General features: G+C 50.1%; 1 protein-coding gene across 21 annotated transcripts in view; it reads right to left on the bottom strand.

Annotated features, from left to right (window-relative positions):
- Positions 1 to 17717, bottom strand: part of MYT1L (myelin transcription factor 1 like) — a 393751-nt gene that overhangs the window by 341595 nt on the left and 34439 nt on the right. For all 21 annotated transcript variants that reach the window (XR_015168803.1, XR_015168802.1, XM_086414068.1 and 18 more), the window contains exon 2: positions 7202 to 7289. The gene's annotated coding sequence lies outside the window, so the exon portion shown is untranslated. The remainder of the gene's footprint in view (positions 1 to 7201; positions 7290 to 17717) is intronic.

Raw genomic sequence — 17717 nt, 5'->3', positions numbered from 1 at the left:
ATGTAAGAAATTTATTTCAAAGCACAGCCATGATAGTATTCATACTGTTCTTACAAATAGCTGAGGAAAGAAGTGAAGTGAAAGGCAAAGGAGAAAGGGAAAGATATACCCAACTGAATGCAGGGTTCCAGAGGGTAGCAAAGAAATACAAGAAAGCCTTCCTCAGCGATCAGTGCAAACGAATAGAGAAAAATGAGTGGGAAAGACTAGAGATCTCTTCAAGAAAATTAGAGATACCAAGGGAACATTTCATGCAAAGAGGGGCTCAATAGAGGACAGAAATGGCAAGGACATAACAGAGGCAGAAGAGATTAAGAAGAGGTGGCAAGAATACACAGAAGAACTGTATAAAAAAAGTCCTAATGACCTGGATAACCACGATGGTGTGATCACTCACCTAGAGCTAGATATGCTGGAGTGTGAAGTCAACTGGGCCTTAGGAAGCATCACTACAAACAAAGCTAGAGGAGATGATGGAATTTCAGTTGAGCTATTTCAAACCTTAAAAGATGATGCTGTTGAAGTGCTGAACTCAATACAGCAGCAAATTTGGAAACCTCAGCAGTAGCCACTGGACTGGAAAAGGTCAGTATTCATTCCAATCTCAAACAAAGGCAATGCCAAAGAATGTTTAAACTCTCATACAATTGCACTCATTTCAGATGCTAGTAGGTAATGTTCAAAATCCTTCAAGCCAAGCTTCAACAGTATATGAACTGAGAAATTCCAGATGTACAAGCTGGATTTAGAAAAGTCAGAGGAGCCAGAGATCAAATTGCCAACATCCGCTGGAACATAGAATAAGCAAGGGAGTTGAAAAAAAAATCTACTTCTGCTTCATTGACTACGCTAAAGTCCTTGACTGTGTGGATCACAACAAACTGCGGAAAATTCTTAAAGAGATGGGAATACCAGACCACCTTACCTGTCTCCTGATAAATCTGTATGCAGGCCAAGAAGTAACAGTTAGAACCAGACATGGAACAATGGACAGGTTCAAAACCGGGAAAAGAGTACATCAAGACTGTATATTGTCACCTTGCTTATTTAACTCATGCAGAGTATATCACAGAAAATGCCAGACTGGATGAATCACAAGCTGAAATCAAGATTGCTGGGAGAAATATCAATGACCTCAGATATGCAGATAATACCACTCTGATGGCAGAAAGCAAAAAGGAAACAAAGAGCCTCTTGATGAAAGTGAAAGAGCAGAGTGAAAAAGCTGGGTTAAAACTCAACATTCAGAAAACTAAGATCATGGCATCCAGTCCCATCGCTTCACAACAAATAGAGAAACAGTGGAAACAGTGACCGACTTTCTTTTCTTGGGCTCCAAAATCACTGCAGATGGTGATGGCAGCCATGAAATTAAAACAGGCTTGCTCCTTGGAAGGAAAATTATGACAAACCTAGATGGCATATTAAAAAGCAAAGACATCACCTTGCCGACAAAGGTCTGTCTAGTCAAAGCTACGGTTTTTCCAGTAGTCATGAATGGATGTGAGAGTTGGGCTATAAAGAAAGCTGAGCGTCGAAGATTTGACTCTTTTGAACTGTGGTGTTGGAGAAGACTCTTGAGAGTCCCTTGGACTGCAACGAGATCCAACCAGTCAATCCTCAAGGAAATCAACTCTGGATATTCACTGGATTGATGCTGAAGCTGAATCTCCAATACTTTGGCCACCTGATGCAAAGAGCTGACTCATTAGAAAAGACCCTGATGCTTGGAAAGACTGAAGGCAGGAGAAGGAACGACAGAGGATGAGATGGTTGGATGGCATCACCGACTCAATGAATATGAGTTTGAGCAAGCTCAGGGAGATTTCCAGTAATTCCTTAATACTGTAGAGCTGATATTTTAAATAGCCTAGATAGTTCAGATTTTAAATTTTAATGTATGAGGTCACAATCTTTAATAGGATGAAATATGTTTTTCTTCTGGCTGTATCTTAATATCTGTGTTTCATGTAAAGGGACACATATAAGGTGGAGAAAATTTAAGTTTCAGAGTGGTGTCACCTGGATGCAGAGAGCAGGCCATGGAGAAGGAAGGACACCCTCACTCAGAGCCTGCCTGATGCACGGGTGTGCCCCCTACCCGCATTCTGGCCTCACTGCCTCTGATCGCTTGGCCCACTCTCGTCCTGCATGGTTCCTCCTCGCCCAGCTTTGGGGGCTCCCAGCGGTGCTGGCCACTCACCAGGGGGCAGCTCCCTCAGGCCCCTCTGGGTCCCCTCCCCCTCACTCTCAGTCACTGTGACTCGAGTGTCACTTGGGCACATGGCTTGGGGACACCCTGCTCTCTGCCCTCCCCTCCATCCTCCCCTCCACCCTCCCCTCCGCCCTCCCCTCCGTCCTCCCCTCCACCCTCCCCTCCGCCCTCCCCTCCACTCTCCATCCTCCCCTCCTAGTCTCTGTCCTCCCTCCAACTCTGTCTTCTGTGACCCTTGCCACTGACATGCAGTTTTTGAAGATTAAAGAAGCCATCTGCCAGGTGAATCCCTTACTGTGGGCCTCTCTGGTCATTTCACGTTTCTTAGAATCTGGGCAGTGGAGACCCTGCAGGGCCTCCCTGGGCCCCTGGTCTGGGCACAGGAGACAGAAGTCCCTCTGTTCTGTGGTTTGGTGTGTTGCAAGAGTTAATGGTCTTGACTTTTCCTGTATTTCAGGGCTACTTCTCAGTGGGACTATAGTCTCAAGTGCGAATAATTCCTGGTATACATAAGAAAGCACAGCTAGCATATTCAAAAGCAGAGACATTACTTTGCCAACAAAGGTTCGTCTAGTCAAGGCTATGGTTTTTCCTGTGGTCATGTATGGATGTGAGAGTTGGACTGTGAAGAAGGCTGAGCGCCAAAGAATTGATGCTTTTGAACTGTGGTGTTGAAGAAGGCTCTTGGGAGTCAATTGGACTTCAAGGAGATCCAAACAGTGCATTCTGAAGGAGATCAGCCCTGGGATTTCTTTGGAAGGAATGATGCTTAAGCTGAAACTCCAGTACTTTGGCCGCCTCATGCGAAGAGTTGACTTATTGGAAAAGACTCTGATGCTGGGAGGGATTGGGGGCAGGAGGAAAAGGGGACGACAGAGGATGAGATGGCTGGATGGCATCCCTGACTCGATGGACATGAGTCTGAGTGAACTCCGGGAGTTGGTGATGGACAGGGAGGCCTGGCGTGCTGTGATTCATGGGGTCGCAAAGAGTCGGACACAACTGAGTGACTGAACTGAAGTGAACTGAGTGATGGAATCTAGAAAGATGGTACCAATGAACGTATTCACAGAGCAGTAACAGCAATGCAAACAGAGAGTATGGCCTGTGGACACATGAAGGGATGGGCGGGTGGGACAGACTGAGGACGCAGCGTTGAAGCACACACTTTACCATGTGTTGCATGGAGTGCTGGTGGGATTCGCTGGATGGTGAGGGGGGCTCACACCAGCGCTCGCTGACGGTGTAGAGAGGTGGGCGGGGTGGGACGGAGGCTCCAGAGGGAGGGGACGTTCGTATGCCTGCGGCTGACTCGTGTTCATGTATGGCAGAAACCAGCCCATATTGTAAAGCAATCATCCTCCAGTTAAAAATAAATAAAATTAAAAAATGTTAACATTAAAAGGAAACACTGGTTGAAGACCGTTTACACGACAGCGCGGCTCACTGTTTGTGGTTCGACGTTCTGTGGTTTCCGCATTTATGCTTATGGAAGCCACCCCGCGTGTGGGTGTTCGTCTCTAGACACCTGGGCGGTCAAGGAGCTCCTTGGGGGTCAGGGTTTGGGGCAGGGACGTCTCTCCGCCCCACCTGCAGCACCCTCAGCCCGGGCGCCACCCCGTCCAGCTGATGCTGGGGGCCTCCAGCACCAGCCTTCTGCATCCTCTCCTTTGAAACAGGGACAGTCGTCCTTCCTACCTCAGAGAGCTGTCAGAAGTGCCCGCCCCAGCACGGCAGGCGCTTGGCCTGTGTGAGAGGACTTTTCCAGAAAACAGACGCCAGTCTGAGCAGCGGCGGAGTTTCCTGAGCATGGAAGGCACCCCATGATTGGGGGCCAGAGCCCCCACAGAGGTGACAATGCCCTTCACCTGGGGGTTAGGTGGCCGTGGGGCCTGCTGGAGGAGGCAGGTGTCAGACAGAGCCCCGGGGTTTCCAGTGTCCCCCCAGGCTTATCTGGTGGGCTCGACGCGCAGAGCGGGTTCTCATGTCACACTTACCAGCAGCTTAGGGGAAACGACTCTTGTTTCCTTTTTAACGAAACCTTTGGTAATCCTTAGGAAGGTGGGGGTGCACAGCTGTCCTCAGCTCCCCAGGGAGCCCAGGAGTGTGGTCAGGAAACCAGGCCAGGAGTTACTGCTTTACAGACACTTAGCAGGGTTAGTGTAGCTAAACTGCAATCACCTTGAGAAGAGAGTTGTTTCACGTGTCTGTTTAGGAATTTTCCTAAATACGGCCACTATCATCGAATATTCAAAATACTATCACGCAGAATAGGAATCGCCCTTTGTAGCTGGAGCCACTCCTGCCTGTAGCAGATTCTTAAACAGCATCTTTGGGCCGAACTTTATCTCTCCAGAAGGTAAAACTGGAAACAATGGGTCCAAAACACGAAAGGGTCATCTCGCCTCAACGTATCATGAATAACACTCCAACCACTAAGACACTCCAACGGCGGGGTGGCACCTTGCTCGGTAGTCGGCCGTCCAGTCCTGGACGCGGTCAACTGGGCAGTAGGGAAGCGCCTTTCCAAGGGCTGGCGCCACGGGCTGAGAAGGGTCGCTCAGCACCCTCCGCAGAACAGCACAGCGAGCACGGCACCGCTCTTTCCAATGATGTGGACCTAGAAAGGCTCGGGGGGCCTTTAGGAATAATCACGGTTACGTGTCTGCTGGCTAAGAATGAGAGCATGTGTCTGCATGCTCAGTCGCTCAGTCGTGTCTGACTCTTTGCAACCCCAGGGACTGTAGCCCACCAGGCTCTGTCCGTGGGGTTCTTCAGGCAAGAATGCTGGAGTGGGTTGCCATTTCCTCCTCCAGGGGATCTTCCCAACCCCGGGATGAGACCCACGTCTCCTGCATCTCCTGCCCTGGCAAGTGGTCCGTCCCCACCGCTGCTGACGGATGGAGTCCTCAGACGGGGCTGCCTGGCCACGCACTGGTCAACAGCGTCTCCCTTACGTTCTGCATGCGGCGGGCCCTTCATATGACCAGTTAGTCAAAGTAGAGGAGAATGAGCATGCAGGATCTGGAACTGAGTTCTTGGGAATTCAGACCATATATAGAAACAGAACTTTAAATATCACACTGTGAGATTACTTTTTCTTAAAGTTGATTTCATAAAGTCATCTACGAGCGGGGGACCATTCAAGCACTGATTCAGGACCACAAAGGGATGCAGTCATGTGACAAGACACGAAAAGAAGGAGGGTTTTAAAGGTGCTGTCCTTTTCAACTGCCTTAAAACGTACACATCTCTTGACCAGGTTTTGTATTATGAATGTCTGTTAAGGAAATAATTAACATTGTAAAAATTTTAGGTAAAATATTGGCTATAAAACTTGTTTGCAAAACTTTAGCAAAATTTTAAAAAGTCAACTGATAAAATTACAATAGACAGATACATTTCAGCTTAGAATGAAGTGGAATACTATTCATCAAGAAACATGATGTTATGGAAATGTACCTGCTGATACACAGTAGAAAGATATGTGTGATACATCAGGCAGAAGAGTAAAGAACAGAATGTGTGGTTTGAGCTGTCTTACTTTAAAATCACATGCAAAGAAAACAATCGCAAAGGTTTTAAACCAAGATATTAACTGTAATTACTTCTGAATTCTGGTATATTCAGTGATTTTATTTTACATACAAATACATTCCAACATTTTAATTTTTATACAAGTGTACACTAACTAGGTGAAGAAAACCAAAATTGAAAAACCTCCTTCTCTGGCAGTTCGGTATGAGTGGGAATGACCACATTTGGAAGAAGTGCCATAGAAACCTCAGGGAGAGTAAAGAGATGATGCTTTGAAACACGTATAATGTTTGAACAATTAAAAATCATTTGGCAAATAGAGAATATTGGTTCATTTTTCACAGTCCTGATGGGGATTGAGTTTGTCTTATTTGTAAGAGTCACATTTCCCAACCCAGCCACTCACGGTCAGAAGAAAAAGAGAAGCCCCGATTATGCTTCAAGGTCATGGACAGGGCAGGGGTCTCCCTTGCCCTCTGGTCAAGGGAATGCTCTCCACTGATAAGGCTGAAGGTCAATGAAGTGATGTCTCAAGACAAGTTGTGAAAGGGATACACGTGATATCCTGGGACATGTCACCCCAGGGAAAGGAAATTGAGGCCCGAAGGGCTGGGCGGATTCTCTGAAATCCGTGTGACCCCGGGCCAGGGGTCCACCTCCCTGGGCACAGGAGCCTCACGTTACAAGGGGGTAACGATCTTTGCTTTTTAAGGGGGCGGCGAGGGTCGCAAACAACAGGTCAGACGTTTACACCGAGGCCCAAAGCAAAGCAGCACAGGACGCGGCCGACCGGCCCTGTTGACCACCCGCCTCCTCACGTGTGAGAGTGCACGCGCGCTCAGTCTGCCTCTGCGTGCACGTCAGCAGTGAGGAGGAGCTCAGCAAAGGAGCAGTCCACAAAGCGTCGCCTTTGCCCCCGAGCTCTAGCCTGTCTCTCGCTCACCCCAAAGACCAGGGGTGTCAGGACCGTGGGTCCTGGGTCACAGGCTTGCTCAGCACCCCACCGATTAGTCTGTGGAGTTTCTCTGAGGCCTCATTAAAGAATCTGAGTAGAAACAGCCCCAAATCTATAAAACCCCATGCGTGTGAGTATCAGGAATGGAAAACGAAGGAGCGAAAACCACTGTGTGGAAATCTAAACACGCTTGTCCGTGAATGTCTGCTTGGCTTCACTGGGCTCATTCCTGGAATGTTTGGATCACACACTGTATTCTCGTCAGTGTAAAGATATCAGAACAAGTCAGAGTCAATGGACCACTAAACATGTGCATATTTAATCGACTAAGCAGAAGAGTAAAACTGAGGCATCTGGATAGCGAGAACACTAAGAAGCCCTTGCTCAGCCGGCCTGATTTGACACCAGGCGTCACTGCATTCCAAGTTCTACTTGTTCCCAGCTAAGACTCCCGACAGCCCCAGCCGGAGCACAGCCCAGCCGTGCTCACCTACCGCGCTCACGGACTCTGCAGACGTCCACGCGGGTCAGACGGACGTCCGGGCGGCAGCTGCATGCACCTCGGCCCCCACGTGAGCTTCTCTGCGGGAGAGAGGACAGGAGACGGTTAGCGGCAGTGAGCCTGGACGGCTTCCCCACGCACAGCCTGCTCTCCGGGGATCAGTGCAGGCTGCGCAGTTGTGCCCAGGGTCGTCCTGAGCCCTGACACACAGCCCTCCTGTATGGCCTCAAGAGGGTGGTGATTTTGAGACAGAAGTCAGTTCTTTAGTAAAAACTAAGGAACAAGGTCAGGTGTGTGGAGTTTGAGTCAGTCCTGAGGTCTCTGGCCTCCATCCTGAGACCTCCTGCAAAGGGAGATGAGTCAGAGGTGAACTCAGAGGCCAGGACACGCCCTCTGGGCAGGTGCAAGCCACTCACCCCCAGAAGGCTCTGGGCTACAGGCCGTGTGCCCGAGACTTACACACAGCAGTGCTGGGGGTCAAGTGAGGATCTCAGAGTGAGACTGCTCACCCAGGGCCACGTCAGGACAGACTCAACAGACGTCATTTAAAAACGAAAAAAAAGTTAAAAGAAAGATGAGAAGAGGAAGGAAGGCAGGAAGTTTCTCGTATTTCCTGTTTTCTAGGTTATGTGGAAAATGGGGTGATTGAAAAAAAGGAAAATAATTCCTTTGGAAAATGAATTCAAATTTTTTTCTAACCACCAACCTTATTCATCCCAATTTTAGCAGCTCCGTGGGAGGGAATATGAAACATGAAATTCTACGCACTCAACTCTGCCTGCATTTTTTCAGTCTACCTGGGATGCCCTCCCTCTCTGGGTCTTCACACACCTGTCCAGACCACAGTTCCCACTCCGTGAGGAAAGTAAGACTCTCCATATTAAGGATGATGCAGAAAACAGCTCCCACTACGGAATACCCGACTCAGAAGCTGGGTGCTGTTCCTGCCAGCCTCTTCCTGGATACACGTCCAGAAGAGACTCCAGCTGGAGGGACGCACGCACCCAGCGGAGGGACGCACGCACCCAGCTGGAGGGACGCACGCACCCAGCGGAGGGACGCACGCACCCAGCGGAGGGACGCACGCACCCAGTTGGAGGGACGCACGCACCCAGCGGAGGGACGCACGCACGCACGCACGCACCCAGCTGGAGGGACGCACGCACCCAGCGGAGGGACGCACGCACCCAGCTGGAGGGACGCACGCACCCAGCGGAGGGACGCACGCACCCAGCTGGAGGGACGCACGCACCTAGCGGAGGGACGCACGCACCCAGCTGGAGGGACGCACGCACCCAGCGGAGGGACGCACGCACCCAGCGGAGGGACGCACGCACCCAGCGGAGGGACGCACGCACCCAGCGCCCACAGCGGCACTGCTCCCGCTCGTGAGCAGCCTAAGCACCATGGACTGACGAATGGATGAAGAAAATGTGGCACAGACTATTACTCAGCCATAAAAAAGAATGGAAAAAGGCCACCTCAGCAATGCGCATGGGCCTAGAGATGATAAAACTAAGTGAAGTAAGACAAAGATCATACCGTATTCTTACGTACAGAATCTAAAAAAGTGATACAAATAAACTTAGCTATAAAACAGGAACAGATTCACACAGAGAGCAGACTTGTGGTTGGGAGTCCGGGCTTAGCATATGCAAACCACGACCCACTGAACGGACAAACGAGGCCCCACTGCATAGCACAGGGACCTATATGTAAACCCTGGATCGACCATAATGGAAAAGAATGTAAAGAAGAACATACACATACGTACAACAGTCACTTTGCTGTACAGCAGAAATTAACACAACACTGTAAGGCAACTGTACTTCAATAGAATAACCTGGGGCCCGCGGTCTCATTCATGCCTCAAAGGAAGGGAACACTGTTCTCATATCCACTCAAGATGCTAAGAAACTCGCTGAGACACACAGCTAGGACTCAAGACCAGCCCTGACACGGGGCTTCTTTCTGCATCTCCAGGCGGCCCTGCGGTCCCTCAGCCCCTCTAACACATTGATCTTGAGTTCCTCAGTATTTTAAAAGAAGACTTTCAGTAACTGTGAACATGCTTTGGCTCACAAGCAGAAGCATCCTCTTTTGCAGATAGAACTGACGACCCTTCTAAGACAACATCATTGCTATTAAAATGTGGAGACCATTTTGGATCACTCAAAATCAGAGGAAATATATGAATGCTTTTAGTGGAAGTAAATCAGATCTCAAGTTTCTGATGATTTCTAATAAATGGGAAAAAGAAAACAGAGAACCCATTAGAAGACACTTAAGAGGGTTTCAGGCCTTGGGATCTCACTTTGGAAATGACAGTAAATCGAGTTTGTGCCTGGGTGAGACTGGCTCGCCTGCTGTGAGTCAGAAGTAATGTCCTAACGGCTGAAGTGGCCCCTGGGTGGAGCAGGCAGGGCCGCCCTGGAAACGGGGCAGGAGCCCAGCGAGCAGAACGCACATGTGCCACGTTTATTTCATCTGAAGTCGCTCCTGCTTTGATTTGGCTTTAGTCAAGTACTTTTCCCTTTTAAAAACTCAGTAAGTCTAAAGAAGCTTACGTGATTTTAGGTTTATAAGAACAGAGCACTGAGCTTGAAAACACGGGCAGAAGCTGAATGGACGCTACATGCTTTAGCCCGTTGTCTTTACGCGTTTTGCTAAATCCCACGCAACCAGCACCCCGACTCTAACGCAGTCACGTCTAACTCAAGGTTTAGACAAAGGCTGAATGCTAAGTGATCCAAAGAACCGTCCACTAGCATAGGCCAGTCCCAATCTTTTGTTAAGTTTATCTAAAAATATGGGCTTCCCTGGTGGCTCAGTGGCAAAGAATCTGCCTGCAGTGCAGAAGACCCAGGTTCGAATTCTGGGTCAGGAAGATCCTTGGAGAAGAGAATGGCAACCTACTCCAGTGTTCTTGCCTGGAGAATTCCATGGACAGAGGAGCCTGGCGGGCTACACAGCTTAGTGACCGACCAACAACAGCTATCCAAAAATATAAGTAATCTAATTACTGTGGATGGAAAAATAACAGATTTCAAAAGCAGAGTGACCCTCTCATTTGTAAAATGAGGCTGGCAGATTTGATAATTTTTAAGATTCCTTCTCCTCTCTACAACTAAGCTTTAGTCATCAGAAAGTTAGGGAAATCGGTCTTTAAATTTATATAAATACTTAAGTTAGTTAATAATTATTTCATAGGATTTACACACATAAGATTGCGGTTATTTCTGCAACAACATTACCGCTTTTAAACAGAAGAGAAGCAATACAGTTTCATGGAAATAGTAACGACAGTGTAATTAAAACTTTAATGACCTGGACAACTCCGCAAGTGTGACCTTGGAGCTCGGCACACGTGGAGATGAAGTCGAGTGACGGAAGACCTGAAGGCCCGCCCTCAGGAGCCCTGCTAGGCAGGTGGCTCACGTAGAGCACACGCTGGCTCCTCTCTACAGCCTTCCCCAGACAGACACCACTGTTACATGGTCTGTCATGAGATAGAGCTCACTTTCTGACGTGCTAGGATTCATTTCTGGAGAAAGAAAAGGTAACTCGTAATAACCTATAAATGGAGACTTACTGTGTGCTAAGTGGCTTTCCAGCTGACGCAGTGGTAGAGAACCTGCCTGCCAATGCAGGAGATGCAGGAGATGCAGATTTGAAGGAAACGGCAGCACATCCCAATATTCGCGTCTAGGAAATCCCATGGACAGAGGAGCCTGGCGGGCTATAGTCTGTGGGGTCGCAAAGAGTCGGACACGACTGAGTGGCTGAGTGGGCACACGTGGGGTAAATAATGAGCATGTGTTGCTGCCTTTAGCCCTCACAGCAAGGCACATGTGCACACTCAGTGGCTTGGTCATGTCTGACTCTGTAACCCATGGAGTGTAACCCACAGGCTCCTCTGTCCAAGGAATTCTCCAGGCAGGAATACTGGAGCAGACTGCCATTTCATTCTCCAGGGTATCTTTTCAACCCAGGGATGGAACCCACATCTCCTGCATCAGTAGGCGGATTCTTTACTTCTGAGCCATCAGGGGAGCTCACAGCAAGGTAGGTGCATCTTAATATTGATTGTACAGAGAAAAAATGAGGCACACAGATGTTGGCCTAAGATCACTAATCTGTGAATAGCAGACCTGGCTTTGAACCCCAGCATTCTAAATCCTCAGCATGTGCTCAACACCACACAAAGTCCTCAGTGCAATTAGAGGTCACTTTTAAAAAATAAAACCATCATTATCTAGACACAGCAAAGTCCTAGGGAAAATGTAATGAAAGTTTGCTTGTTATCTGGATCATCTACAACCCTGATGTCCAGTGTGGCAGAAACTAGCCATGTGGGCGACTGGGTGCTAAACACGGTCCCTTTAAGGTGGGATGAACCCAAAACACCGGATTTAATGATGGTACAAAAAAAAAGAAAGTAAAATACCATGTTTATAAATATACAATGACTACCTACTGATGTGATACTATAGGTGAGACAAATATAGTGTTAAAATTAATTCCCTCTGTTTATCTTTATTGCATTTAATATTTGCAGGAAAAGGCAATATTACAAAACATGTGATTTTGTGGCTCGCATTATATTCCCGTTGGACAGGGCTGACCCAGGGTCTCACTTATAAGGCATTTTACAATGAGCTGCCTCTTGGATTTTTTATCAGAGTTGAGCCAAATACAAGTGTTCAGAGGGAAGGCATTCTTGCTACAGTTCAACTTAATGCACATGGCAGGGCCTCAGGAATGTTAGGTGTGTATCTTCGTAAAATTCATAGCTCTTATCTCAAAATTAATTAATCACTAAAAGTTGTTTCTCACAGTCAATGAAGCAGAAGTAGATGTTTTCCTGGAATTCCCTTGCGTTCGCCATGGTCCAAAAAGTGGAAGATAACCACACTTGTGTGTAACAGTGAGCTGGCTCGCCCACCAGGAATCAGCGCTGCACCCCCTGCACTGGAAGCACTGAGTTTCAGCCACTGGATACCAGGGAAGTCCCAGTCAGGACACTTTAAAAACGTTCTACATTGTGATACGAGCCATGGGCTCACGCCCTTGCTTTCCTGCAGGCTTCCAGGGCTCCTGATGGGAGAGGCAGGTGGAGTTTCCTTGTCTTGTGAGGGCGCCCCTCGGAAGCGGTAGTGGGGAGGCCTGTCTGCAGACAGAATCGTCCCCTGGAGGCCGAGTTCCACTGTGAGGGGTGGCTTCTCCCTTCACTGAGGAAGCCCCAGTCGGTGCTGCCACTGGCTCACGAGAACGTGTGCCAGCTCTTGGGGCGGAGAGGTTGGAGCTTTCCTGCATCATGACCTGAACGTTCGCTTCTTATCTGCTGGGCATTTATGCACGTCGTTTTCAGGCTTATCGTGTTTCCCCTCACAGTTCAAGTCTGGGAGTAGCATGGTGATCCGTACTCTCAATCTTTTAAAGTACGCTATTCCCTTAATAGGAGAAGGCAGTGGCACCCCACTCCAGTACTCTTGCCTGGAAAATCCCATGGACGGGGGAGCCTGGTGGGCTGCAGTCCATGGGGTCGCTAAGAGTCGGACACGACTGAGCGACTTCACTTTCACTTTTCACTTTCATGCATTGGAGAAGGAAATGGCAACCCACTCCAGTGTTCTTGCCTGGAAAATCCCAGGGACGGAGGAGCCTGGTGGGCTGCAGTCCATGGGGTCGAACAGAGTCGGACACGACTGAAGTGACTTAGCAGTTAGCATTCGCTTAATATTTTTTTCCAGGCCAGACTAGTTTCATTTAGTGAGCTAATTCCCACAAGAAAAGTTGGACTGTGAGAAGTAAATATAAAATATAACAACATATAGCAAAAATAATAAACAATCCTGACAAGCAGCCAACTGCTGTGCTCACTTCCACAGCCGTCTTTTTGCAAGGCTAGGATGAGAAGACCCCTTGTCTCATCGCCTGATGCTCTGCCATGGAAATCCAACCCAGTGGTACTGCCAGTGGAATAAAAGCAGGCTGCCTGGCACAGAACTGAAATCCTCTCTAAATGGTATGGGCACACGACTGGTATTTTTAAGCATGTGATATCTGAGAAATGATGTGACTTTCTTAGCATCTTAGGAGACAAAAGAACGAGATTTAGATGTAGATCCAATTAATCGCCTGCAGAGCCACAGTCCCCAAAGCCCAGGCTCACCTGTGTCACCACACAAACACAGCCTCCGTGTAAGCCCAGTGCCATCGGGCCCGGAGGTGGGTCCCGGGAGGGGGAAAGGAGGCAGGGCGTTCGGTGAAAGGAAATTTGCTCCCTGGGGAAGACCTTCCCGAGCTGGCTTAGGACCCCGGTGGGAGTCAGGATACTTATGTCCTGATACGAGCTTGGCAGCCCACGATCACAGCACCGTGCTCGAGAGTCACGGAATCAGCTGCACAGTCACGGCGCAGAGTGCACATCAAGGGGGAGCCAGGGCTCTGGGCCTAAGCGCCGCCTGCTCCGCTCGCTCCTGAATCCTAAGCGCCGCCAGCTCTGCTTGCTCCTGAATCCCCGTCTAGTGTCACACTCCTCAGTGGCAAAACGAGAACCTTCGACTTGTCTCCAAGCCCTGCTCTCTCCCTCCAAGTCACCCAGCTCACATCCAGCCCCGACAGAACAATATTCCTAAGGGCTCAGAGGCTGGGGGCAGAGACCAGCTGGGGACGCAGAGCCCCTACATGTTGGGCATGAAGACAGCAGTGGAGGAAGGGAATCTCCTTATAACAAGCACATACAACCGGGAGCCACGGCCAACCCGCCAGATCCTGTTAGCTATCCCTGTGCCCATTCACACAAGTGACTGTCTTTCTCCCACGCTCGTCCTCTGACAGGCAGGTTGGGACCCAGCATGGTCCTCGGCCCTGCACGCGTGTTAGGACCACCCGGGAGCTTTCAGAGACGGTGACTTCCGCCTGCAGAGATCCGCGTGCAGGGAAGCCTGGGTGTCAGTATTTTTAAGGCTCCCCAGGTAACCCTTCTGGGCAGCCAAGGCTGAGAACACTGGCTTAAAGGAAAGGCTTAAATTCATGGAGCTGAAGCCTCCCACGTGTGAGCTGAATTCTGCAACTTTCTAGCAGTGTGAACCTCACCACTCAACTGGCTTCTCTCTTAGGGACACAAGAAAAAGATAAAACATTAATGGTAGAAACACCTTCCCCACTCACTTTATGGGGCTATTATGAAAACCAAGGTGGAAATATAAGGAAAAGCCCTGGTAAAAATACAATTGCATGCAATTTCTATTTTTGCTTAAGGACGACCCGGATAAGTAAAACTAAAAGCCATGGGCAAGGCACGGAATCGACAGGGCAGTGAGAATGATCAAAAATCAGTAAAAAAGGGGGTCATGTCCTTGGGTGTCAGCTACAACCTGTGGAGTGGCATTTCCATTCCTGACGATGAAACTGGCGATCCGTGGTCTGAGTTTAAGCCCCTTTACATTCAGTGTGCTCAGTCCTGTCCGACTCTTTGCGACCCCAGGGACTGTATCCCGCCATGCTCCTCTGTCCACGGAATTTTCCAGGCAAGAACACTGGAGTGGATTGCCATGCCCTTCTCTTGGATCAGGACAGTGAGTAACCAGCCCATGATTTTCATGTTGGACTTGACACAGGAAGTCCGGAGATAGTGATTTAGCAGATTTAATCCAGCTGAGAGTTGAAATGGGGACTCTGGGGCATGTGAGTCAGGCACCACGCCAGGAGGAGGACTCCATGTCCTTGCCCTAAACGAGCTCACTTCGCAGACTGGAAGATGACCACACAAGACGATGTGGTCATTAATGGCGCAGGGAAGAAGCTGTCCTATTTAGACAAGGCCACTGGGCCAGGGTCTCAAGGCTCGGCATCCTGGCCTGTGCCTGGGGACCGCAGTGCACTCGCTGCTGCAGGTGTGACACGTCCCCAGGAGTCAGACGTGAGGGTGCACACCCAGCCCCGCCGCAGGATCGCCCTCGGGCCAGACAATCCCACACCCCCGTTCTGGAAAGGACAGCGATGTCACCGCCCCAGGATGTGTACACAGCCCTCCAGCTTTCACTGGGGCATTTCTGGAAATATAAAAAAGGGTGATTCTCAGAGAGCCCAGGGAAATCCAAAATGCTGCAAATGCAGGGGCAGGGTGGGCGCTTGGGGCCAGGGCTCAGCACAGAGCCCTGAGCAGACTGGTGGGCACACACGGCTGGATGCGGGCCCAGCCCGGCACCACACTGAGCCGCAGGCACCCTGCACTCCAGCTGTGGAGTGAAGCTTATGTTTGTAATTCCAAAAAATACAAGGCAGCTCTGCATTTGTGTGTCACAAGAAAATCTGCTCTCACCAAATTGGATGTATTGACTAATACCCAACAAAGTATTCTGCCTGACTGATTCTTTTTCTATTAACCTCAAGCCTGTAAGCAAATCAAGAAGAACTTCCAGGGCAGGAGAACCAGTGAGAAACAGAGGTGTGAATCAGCAGGGAGGAGGAGCAGAGCGTCTTCTTTGCTCTGAAACATGAGCTGCAAGGAGCACTTTCCCCTGTGTTATGTATCCCGATGTCGCTCCCAAGTCCTGCTCATGGGAAAGACCCTAAGTCACAAGAGGCAAGATGAAGGAAGTGGAGCTGATGCTTATGGCTGGGCAGGGGTCCCAGAAGCGGTGGGGGCAGGGCAGGACCCCACACAGGAGGGAGGGCGTCCTGGGCGCTGGGTCCGTCTCCTGACCTAGCCCTGAGGGCTGAGGGGGGCCTGGGTCAGGGCCCCAGGGTGGGTGGGAGAGAGCCGCTGTCTGCCAGGAGCTCGGCGGAGAGGGGGAGACCTCAGGGCACTCTCCCGGAGACCAGGAGTCACAGAAGTGAGGGGGCTTCCTCTCCCCCGGAGCGACTGTTCCTTGTGAGGGTACAGCACAGAGTCGGAGCAACGGGCTCACAGAGAGCGGGTGTGGACCCCGCTCGTCCACAATGTGCTGGGCCTGGGCATCGTCTTCTGTTAGAGCCACTGAGACGGTGCTTAAGAGGGCAGAGCCTTCCAGGGAGGGGACACAGCACGCCTACGAGGAAGTGACAGTCTACAGTGCGTCCACCAGGGCTCTCTCCTGGGGGAGAAAGCCAGGAGGCAAGCCAGCCTCTGGCAGGAGCTGGACACCACCCTCCTCCAGGCTTGTCAGGAGACAGACGGGTTTTCAAACACAGAAGCAAAAAGGTGGTGGGGGTGGTGTAGGGAGGACACCCGTGGAAGGAACCAGGCTTCCTGGGAAGCTGCTGAGGGTGGGCTCACAGGAGGGCATGAGGGGGAGAAGGCAGTTTTCACAGGGTCCCCTTGCGGGCAGAGGATGGGCTGCTTGAAAATGTGGGGTGTGGGCTGAAGGTGCAGATGCGGTCACATGCTATCACTAGCTCCAGGTTTCAGTGCGAAACCTCCAGCCACAGGTGAAGACAGGGTTGGGAGGCCAGTGCATTGGCTCACAAGTGCCTCTGGCAACTGGCCCCTTCAGGCCATCCGACCGAGCTTGGAAAGCCCGTGTCCTCACAGAGGGACCTGCTGCCTCTGAGTTTGGGCAGGCTCCAGTATAGGAAACCCACTGCATACTGAGAATGGTTTCATCTCAGCAAGAATTCGGGAAGAGTCAGCGAAGACCCAGATCATATGAACTTTGCCTTGAGCTCATCATTCCAAAGTCAGATCTCCCTCCCTCACCTCACATGGTGTTGCGGTCAAGCAGCCAAGACTGGACTGACTGTAAAATCTGAACTAAGGATGGAAGCTGGTTTTCCTTTTAATGTACAAATGGAGGGATTCCTGCTTAGAGAGTAGTCATTTCACGTTACAAATGAGACCGAAATATGCTTGTTTTAATTATGCTTCTGTTTATGTCTTTTCATTAGACAGGGTAAGGGTGTCTAACTCACAGGTAAATAAATATGGATCTATTATTCATCAAGTACAACCTGATGGTCACTGCACTAGTCACCCTGTAGAAGAAATTGATCATTAAGTATTGGTTGAAAAGACAGCCACGTGTACAGCACTGTAGGGTATCATGGGATGGGCATCTCTGTGCTCCTGTGCTCTAAGTCTACATCACACCCGTCCCTGCACGCCTATATTTACAGTCCCAGCTCGAGCGGCTGAGCCCCAGGAACAGAAGCGATCACTGCCTGTGAACCACGTCAGTCACATGCCATGAAAATGAGGTGCTTCCTTGTTAGGCAGTGATCTCCCCACTGTGGTAGGAATTCAAGCGGAGACTGGATCCGCAGATGAACACATAGCAGGGAGGTTTCAGGAAGAACTGCTCTTGGATGAGGGGACAGGCTGGACCACAGGGCACGGAGGTGTACCCTTCCCTGTCAGAGATGCTGTGATACTAACCGTGCTAAGTCTGGGCAGAAGAGATACCTGAGCTCAGAGGAGGGCGACTGCAGGCTGGGCGGGCCCAGCAGCACGCCTCTGAAGCCCGAGTGTGAACCAGAGGAGCAGGTTCCAGGACGCACAGTCGGGACGGAGGGGACTGGAGTCA

Source organism: Bos grunniens, chromosome 8 (assembly GCF_055505025.1).
Source record: "Bos grunniens cultivar Pamir isolate PY7600 chromosome 8, Bosgru_T2T1.0, whole genome shotgun sequence".
NCBI lineage: Eukaryota > Metazoa > Chordata > Mammalia > Artiodactyla > Bovidae > Bos > Bos grunniens.
Note: the sequence above shows the minus strand (reverse complement) of the source record. Positions and strands in the feature narration are given on the sequence as shown.